General features: G+C 34.8%; 1 long non-coding RNA gene across 1 annotated transcript; it reads left to right on the top strand.

The window, feature by feature from the left end:
• Window positions 1–1,182: 1,182 nt before the first annotated feature.
• LOC137201115 (uncharacterized) lies at window positions 1,183–7,383 on the top strand. Its single transcript, XR_010932124.1, has 4 exons — window positions 1,183–1,368; window positions 2,406–2,486; window positions 5,879–6,055; window positions 6,150–7,383. It is a non-coding gene; the product is annotated as an uncharacterized lncRNA (long non-coding RNA).
• Window positions 7,384–8,727: the final 1,344 nt, after the last annotated feature.

Genomic DNA, 8,727 nt, shown 5'->3' with positions numbered 1-8,727 from the left:
TATTCATTCTTTGAAATGGAAAGAGGGGAAGGCTTCGTTGGCTACTTTACTTTTCTCAGAAGATAGACTGAGAACTCTTCTTCTTACCTCACATGACCCTGTGCTGTGATACTACGAAATATACTGTATTACTGCTGTATGTATAAGAGGCTTTACAAAGGAAAATGGAAAAATAGAGATACTGTATATATTTATGTATAACCAAAACATTTAGTGAAGTCATGGATGCATAATTTGGTTATGCTTCATCTTATTGGTCCATAATACTCGATTTCCTAGTAAATATATTGAAATGAAGAATTAATGTTTACTTGGGTGTGAATCAAACTTTTATTTCTCAGTAATTCCTCTGGAAATCAACAACTGCTTTTAAACAACAAAAAATTACAGTCTGAGAAGATGGTGTCTCCTTTCCCTGTGAGGAAATAACAGACCTGTAAAATAAAATGTTGCCCATAATTTTATCAGATTTGGTAATGCAGTCACAGAAATGATGATGAATATGTGTCCATTATCATTAAGCAGAAATAGAAACACTGTGTGTATTACTGGATGTTTAATCTGTCCCTGCATGCTATATCTCTTATTGTTGGAGATAGTGTAATTATCACCAGAAAATACAGTAGTTTAGGTGAACATTTTCAGGACTGTGTGAGTTAGATGATTAAAATAATTTTCAATGATTTATTTATTTATTCAGTGTCTGTTTTGAGTTGCTATTTGATCTTTTGTTGTTCAGGTCTTTTACTTTTAAAAAAAAAACTTTTATGGGTCCTTAATGACAGCTTTTTAAAGGAAAAATACAGTTTATTAGAACCTGCATTTTATTTTCATAGCCATGATAACTGGTGCAAGAATTATTGAGTTTAATGTGTGCTAAATAAATTCCCACAGTCTCAAAATGCAACCAAATAGAACAGGAAGTCCCTGAAAAGATTTCTATTAATTCTTTGAAAAAAGGGTAAGGTTTCATTAGCTACTTTCATTTCCTCGGAAGATAGACTGAGAACTCTTCATCTTACCTCACATGACACTGTGCTATGACATTATGAAATATACTGTATTACTGCTGTATGTATAAGAGGCTTTACAGAGTGATTAAAGCAGACAGGCAAATGGAAAAGTATCAAAGATATTGTAATTATCACCAAATAAAAGTTGCATAGTTTAAACTTCAATGTCAATCTCTTTTCCAAGTCAGTAGTGAATGAAGTGATTTCAGTAAATGACACAAGTTCCTGTTGGGAGGGAGGGTACTAAATAAAAAGGATCTAACCACAGCCATTTTCTTAAGTCCTGCGTCGACACTGACAGAGTTAAGCCTGACAACTGGATCTTGCAGCCGTCCTTCAGAGGTCTTCATTCCAGGTGAGAATAGGTAATTGAAATAGCATACTAAGGGGGATAAAATCTGCCTTCACCCCGACCTCTTCTGTAAAACCTTTTGTGGCTGTATATATCACACCATTTCCTCCGTTGCTATTTAGAAAGAACAGTCAGTATTTGTGTGACCAGATAATACAAATCCTCTCCTTCAGGAAAAAGTAAAAATGCACAAATAAGACTACTTATTAACTTATTACCATGTTCAATAACAACATTCTTTAATATCTAACGCCAATGTTTTTGAAATTCTTCTTTTTTTTCTTTTTTTTTTTTTTACAATATCTGTGCATGACAGTTACAGTATGATTAAGGTTAGAGAAATATTGCGCTTATGGCAAATATAGTTAGGCAACTAACACTTGGTTAAGGGCAAGGAAGTTAAATTTATATGGTTTTGTTTTCCAGATTATGTTCACATGAAAGAAACATAATCTTTAATTGGATTATTCTCACAGGTAATGTTTTTTTTAATGAATAAAGTGGTACATTTACTATATGTACACCACTGAAGTTGTAAGGAGGTGGTCGAACATTTTCTGTATTCAACCAATGCACTGTTTTCTCCCAACCTTAACCAAGTGCAGTGAGTGCTTTAACATGACCATAAAAAATGTTTTAACAATGCTGTAGTTAGTTGCTACAAGTGTATAATATTGCAAGAGCAGATTTTGTAGGGAAAATATACATTTACTGATATGTTCAGTATGGACATTTTTCAACTTCCCAGATACGTTACTTAACAAGATTTCCTCATTATATTGATAAAAATATGTAATTTGGGAGGCATTGTCTTCCATGACATATTTATATGAAGTCCATTTATCATTTACAATTACAGTCAGCCAACACATCAGGTGAAAGATACCAGGTAATATGACAGTTGGTAAAGTATATTTGTATTTTGAGGGTGATAGGTAAAACTTACACCAGTTACTTTTGCTATATAGTGGTTGTATAAATTTAGGGACCTGAAACCTCGAGTGAACTGATCACTAAAGCTGTTTCTGTGTTGTATTTAGAGTGAGCTACAAGGAGCCACAGTGTGTTTGTCTGCTGTCATCTGATCACATCTGATCATCACACAGTATCTAACCCATCAGGTAAGAATGTTGTTCTGACAGAGCGCCACAGAAAAGCTAGTTACATTTAGCAGAAGTGACGACATCAATCTGTTGACAAGAAACCTGCAGAATGTTTGTCTAGTTAAGTTAACATGGCAAATAATTCAGTATTGGTTAATTTTGGTTGACATTTAATTTAATAAGCTATAAAAACGACAAGACCATGATTTTAAGCTCAGCCAAGTCCAATGTTTGTTGTGCTGTTACTACTTGCACACAGTGTGACATAGATTTGAACTCTGCCTCATTAATTTTTTGGAACTTTGATGAAGTAGTAAAATCTTTTAAAACAAATCTACCTGATGTTTTTTTTGAGTAGTAATTTTGTTTGATATTCTTATTTGTTAGACAAGCTTTCTTGAATGTGGCATTGACTGCAGCCTTCAATTGTACATCCTGCAAAACCAGAGCTTGGTTTATAAATATCTATATAGCTATATCTATCTATCTATCTATCTATCTATCTATCTATCTATCTATCTATCTATCTATACAGACATGGTTGAAAATATTGCATTTTATTAAAATTATGCACCATTCACTGACTAATCACATCAGTAAACAAATCTCTTGGCCCCATGGAAAAAAATACCTGTAAAAACATTTGTATGTTTGGTTGCATGTGTGAAGGGACTGAGAGTGATGAAAGATTTTGATCATTGTACACTGATATACAAGTTGCTTGGAAGGAGAGTTCCTGCAGAAACAGGTTTTGCCCTCCATCAACTGTATAAGTAGGTGACTTTCACGCCTGACAGTTAGAGCTTGCAGTCGTTCTTCAGAGGTGATCATTCCAGTTAAGAATAGTAATAATAATAATAATATATTTAATTTGTATGACGTTTTATATTCATAGTGAAAGTCAAAGTGCTACAGTATTGATAACATAGAAAACACAACATAAAGAAAATAGTAATAAGAGGTAAGATGAAAAGGCTTTCCTGAATAGAAAGGTTTTAAGGCCTTTTTTTAAAAAAAAAAAGAGTCTAGGGTCTGTGCTGCCCTCCGATTGTTAGGAAAGCTGTTGCACAAGAGTGGTGCAGCAGAGCAGAAAGCTCGATCCCCCATGGTGCAGAGCTTAGTACTGGAGGCCTGGAGGAGCAAACTGTTGGCAGATCTGTGGGTGCAGACAGAGGTTTGTGGTGTGATCAATTCCTGTAGGTAGGGAGGCACATGTCTGTTGATGGATTTGTTTGTGAGTAGCACTTTAGTAATCAATCCTGAAGGAGACAGGGAGCCAGTACAATGAAAACAAAATTGGTGTTATATATTTGTGTTTTTTCAGTCTCTTCAGGCTGGTGGGTCCATATACTTAAAGATGACTTCTTCCCATGAGTTACTACTTCTATCTACTTGCAACATAATGTTTCATTTGCTATTCTCACTGTGCTGGTGCTTGCAAAATTCCAGATTAGTGTGATTGTTCATATTGCCAAAGGATTTTAAATATTTCAGATTGTGATACTTTAGGTGAGATATAAGAACACAGATTTACCTCACAGTTTTAGATATAATTTTGTTAATAATTCACAATTTCATAATTACCCAACAAGACAGATAAGAATCTTCACCTTCCTTTGTAAAAAACATCGCATGATCAGTTTTCTATCAAATATCATGGAGTTTTCGTGGGGAATGAAAACATACATTTAATGAATTCCTTTTTTCATTGTCTATGTACAAAGACTTGCTCTGCTGTCAAAAACATTTGACTTGGAACAATAGTGATCATTCTTAGTAACTGTTTTTTATACTCGATACGGCAATACTCCTGATTCTCTGTATTTTTTAAAGTATAATTCTACTATATTTGAACACTAATGTTTAAAACGTATCAATGAGTTTGTATATTTGTATTATACCTTTTGTATGTCTTTTGGGTGTGGTTTTCATATAAGCCATTACAGGTTTCTACCACACCTTCACATGTACTTTTTATATTTCCTTCATGTGTTTTGTCTTTATGTGTGTGAAACAAATAAAACAAAACAAATAGATCCTAAGTAGAGTAGCCTTCAGTTTGCGGCCCATGATTGTCTCAGTTTTACATGTAAGCCTGTATAATATTATTAACTTGATTAGCAAAACAGCTTCCCCCCACTTGGGGGCAGTATATATATTTGTTATGCCAACAAATGCAAAACATGACAAAACATGACAATACATGACAAATTATGGATTGTTTTGTGACTAAACAAAAGCAGCCAGAGAGAGAAAGACCAACTACTGTACAGGTTGAATTGAAACAGAAAGAAAAACATCACAATATGACATAATGTCAGTCGCTCAAAAATGACATATAATTATTTTGAGTGACAGATGCCGTGAAGCAGCTGTAGTAATTATGACCCAGAGCAGTGGCGCAGTGGAGATGACATCAGATTAGAAAATGCTGCTATGTGTCGTTCTGGAGTGCATGTTCAAACAACGTATTTGGTTGTTTAATTTTGGAGATTTTTTGATTGAATTATTGTGAAACGCAAGATGAAAATGTGGTGGAAGAGAAGGGACAAACAAATGAATGTGAGGGAGAACAGGTTAGCAAAGGGAGAAAGTTTCACAACATAGAAAATACACACAGAAAGTTTCAGGAAAAATGGACAGATGAGCTTTTCTTCACCGATAACAACTCAGATCCACTGTGCTGACTATGCCAGCAGACATGCTCTGTTTTAAAACGGTGTAATTTGGAACAGCATTTAAAAAAAACATCGTACAAGCATCAGTGACAAATTTCCACCTGGCTAAGACCTGAGAAGGAATAAGAACTCACAAAATACCATAGAATCATTGCACTTTTTAGCTGCATCATTGTACAAAGCGCAACACAAGATAACAACATGGCAGACTGTAAATATTTATCTCAAAAAGACCCAACTACAAAACTAACTGTAATGGCAGTAGGGACAGGTAATGGAAATGAAGGGAACTGCATCTTGTTTCTGTTTGCTGCTATTAGCTGGTACAACCCTGAGTGTATGGATGCAGGTAAAGAGGGGGTTGGTTCTGGGACACTTTTTCTTTGGTAAGACAGGTCAAGGGACATTATCATGAAAAACTTTGCATACCAGAGGGATAGTGGAACTAGACAATGGTTGGATGGATGGTTGGACAACTGAGTAGGTGATGGCATTCAGAAAAAGCTGCCCATCAAGCCTAGTTAAGCCTAAGCAGATCCAATGTAGATATCAGGTCAAGCTGCTGAGTATCGGCTCCAGCAACCATAGCCAAAATACTTGAGATACACTACGTCTGCCAAATATATCAATTTGTCCTCATTCTAAAAACTTTTTCTCATGAAACATTAAAAATGCTGTTGTTCTTCTGCTTGACGTAACACTTTCTGTCTGTCTGTTAAAACAAAACTTAAGGAATCCACTCTGTGTCTTTGAACTGATCACCATGGCGGAAGTTATAGCAGAAACAGCAGCTGGAATTATTGGGGCGGCAACAGCGGTCGGTGCTGCAGTTGGTGAAGCTTCTCCCACACATCGCCAGTGCACCATTGACATTAAGAATGAATGCAAATTCAGCCTTTGTAATCCCAGGTATTTTGCACATTTTTTCACACATCTATGTTAAAATAAATAGTCAACAAATATCTTCAATTCATAAGGATTGTTCTACTGTTTCTATAACTAGGATGTACATTGAGAGTGGAAGCTGTGCCATACCTCTGTCACCTTTCATTGCCCCTTCCAAATGTGATGTCGTGGAGTTCAGCAAGACTCCTAACACAGCATGTGGATCTGTTGGCGTCCTCACTTATGATCTCCTGGAGGAGGATACAGACCAGCCCACTGAGAAAATAGCTGTCATGTTCTCTGTGCCCTTTGACTTTAATATGTACTCAAACTGGTACGCAGTGGGAATCTTTGAAAAGAGCAAAGAGTGTGATCATGATCTTTATAATGACATGTATTATAACACCAGCCCATCATTTGTCAGGGGTAAAGCGAACAGCCCAGCTCTCATTCAGGAGGGTGATCGTGTTAAAGTCATGGCAACAATGTCAGACTCCTACCAACCTGTCATGAAGGTGCAAGTCATGAACTGTGTGACTAAAATGTAAAATGTCAATCAATTACTAAATGACTCACTTGTGTATTTTACCACAATTCTGTTGTCATTTTACAAATTTATACAGATGGTTTTGGTGTAATCACATGGGCTGTCAGAGTAATACACTAATCTGGAAAAATGAAAACATTGTTCCAATGCATTCAAAAGGGGGGTTGCATCTATACTAATATATATTGAAATACCGCATTTTGAATGCCTCTCCTCCTTAGCCCCAAAAATAAAGAAAGCAGATAATATTGATATCATTCTGGATGGAAAACTCTATGTGAAATTTGGCTCAAAAACAACAACAAAAGTTCACAATTTGCAGTCAACACCACAGATGAGAACAGGCAGTAATAAGGGTCTAAAGTAGGGTCTCAACATAAGTTATGCTATATGTGTTTTTTGGCTGTGTTATATCATTGAAGGGTTACTGACAGTTTCAAACTGATATGTATAAAATCTGTAACACCAAATAAATCTGTAAATTCTATCTCCTTGTATGTGTGTTTATAAAATAAAATAGAAAATGTAATGTAATAATATAATCAAACTAAACCTATGAATCATAGTCCAAATATTTATTAAAGAAAAGCTTAGTGTTAGGCATGTTTCAATAAGGGATTCTGATATGTACAAAGATGTCTCAGTACAGGCATATATTGAGAAAGAGATACTGAAGCATCATATGAAATTTTCAGTTGATTTCACTGAATACTTCAAATGAAATTGCTGAAGTATTTAAACAAACACTTTTGCAAAAGCTTTCCCCTTGTTTTTTATTACAGCAACAAGCAAAAATAATGTAGTTTTGAATACATGTCCATACAAAACAATTCCATATTTTGGGATATTAGTCAAATCTAACTGCCCGGCTGTACAGTGGTTACCTGTTTCTCTCACAGCAAGAACATCCTGGGTTTAAATTCAGTGGCTGGAAGGATGAATACATATCTAATTAATTAATTTAAGGAACATTATTCTATACCCATACACCATATATGCATTTATATTCAACTATGTATATATCTGTAAAAATATATGGACATACAGTACATAAAGGCAACCACTTCATTTACATCAATGTTATTGAACTCAATGCTATTAACAATATACAGAAATATTTCATAAAATCATGTTCAAAATAGGCTGTTGTTACCCACAGTGTAAAGTCTGTGTAACTTTTACTTTTTTTTTTTGAGTTTTTAGCAGTTGTTCAAATTTATAATAGCTGGGAATCGTTTAACTAACTCAAACAGGAAACTCATGTAGTAGAACTTGAAAGAGTGTCTGAAATTAAATTTTTTGGAGTAATAATAGATAATAAATTATGCTGGAAGCTCCATATAAATTATTGGGGTTAAGTATCTTGCCCAAGGACACTTCGACATGTGGACCGGGGGAGCTGAGGATCGAACCGCCAATCTGCCTAATAAGTTTAAATAAATGTTTAAAAATAACATTTAATGGGTACGGTATGGAACTGGCATAGTAAGACGGTACAGGATGTGTAGGTTGTTTTTGATTTATGTTGTTTTGTTTGTTTATACTGACTGTGTCATTCTTGTTTTTGTTTTGAATGTTTTTATTTTTGATTTGATTGATTTAATCAAGTTGTGTATGTTGAACACTGGGGCAGAAAGTTGGAATACTTACACTTAACATTAAGATTATTTATAAAATATATATATATTATATATATAATATATGTTTGCTATTAATTTTATTATATACTATATTATATACATATACAGTACAGACCAAAAGTTTGGACACACCTTCTCATTCAATGAGTTTCCTTTCATTTCATGACTATTGACATTGTAGATTCACACTGAAGGCATCAAAACTATGAATTAACACATGTGGAAATATGTACTTAACAAAAAAGTGTAAAACAACTGAAAATACGCCTTATATTCTAGTTTCTTCAAAGTAGCCACCTTTTGCTCTGATTACTGCTTTGCACACACTCTGCATTCTCTTGATGAGCTTCAAGAGGTAGTCACCTGAAATGGTTTTCACTTCACAGGTGTGCCCTGTCAGGTTTAATAAGTGGAATTTCTTGCCTTATAAATGGGGTTGGGACCATCAGTTGTGTTGTGCAGAAGTCAGGTGGATACACAGCTGATAGTCCTACTGAATAGACTGTTAG

Source organism: Thunnus thynnus, chromosome 17 (assembly GCF_963924715.1).
Source record: "Thunnus thynnus chromosome 17, fThuThy2.1, whole genome shotgun sequence".
NCBI classification, from domain to species: Eukaryota; Metazoa; Chordata; class Actinopteri; order Scombriformes; family Scombridae; genus Thunnus; species Thunnus thynnus.
This window is presented reverse-complemented; position numbering and strand designations above follow the sequence as displayed.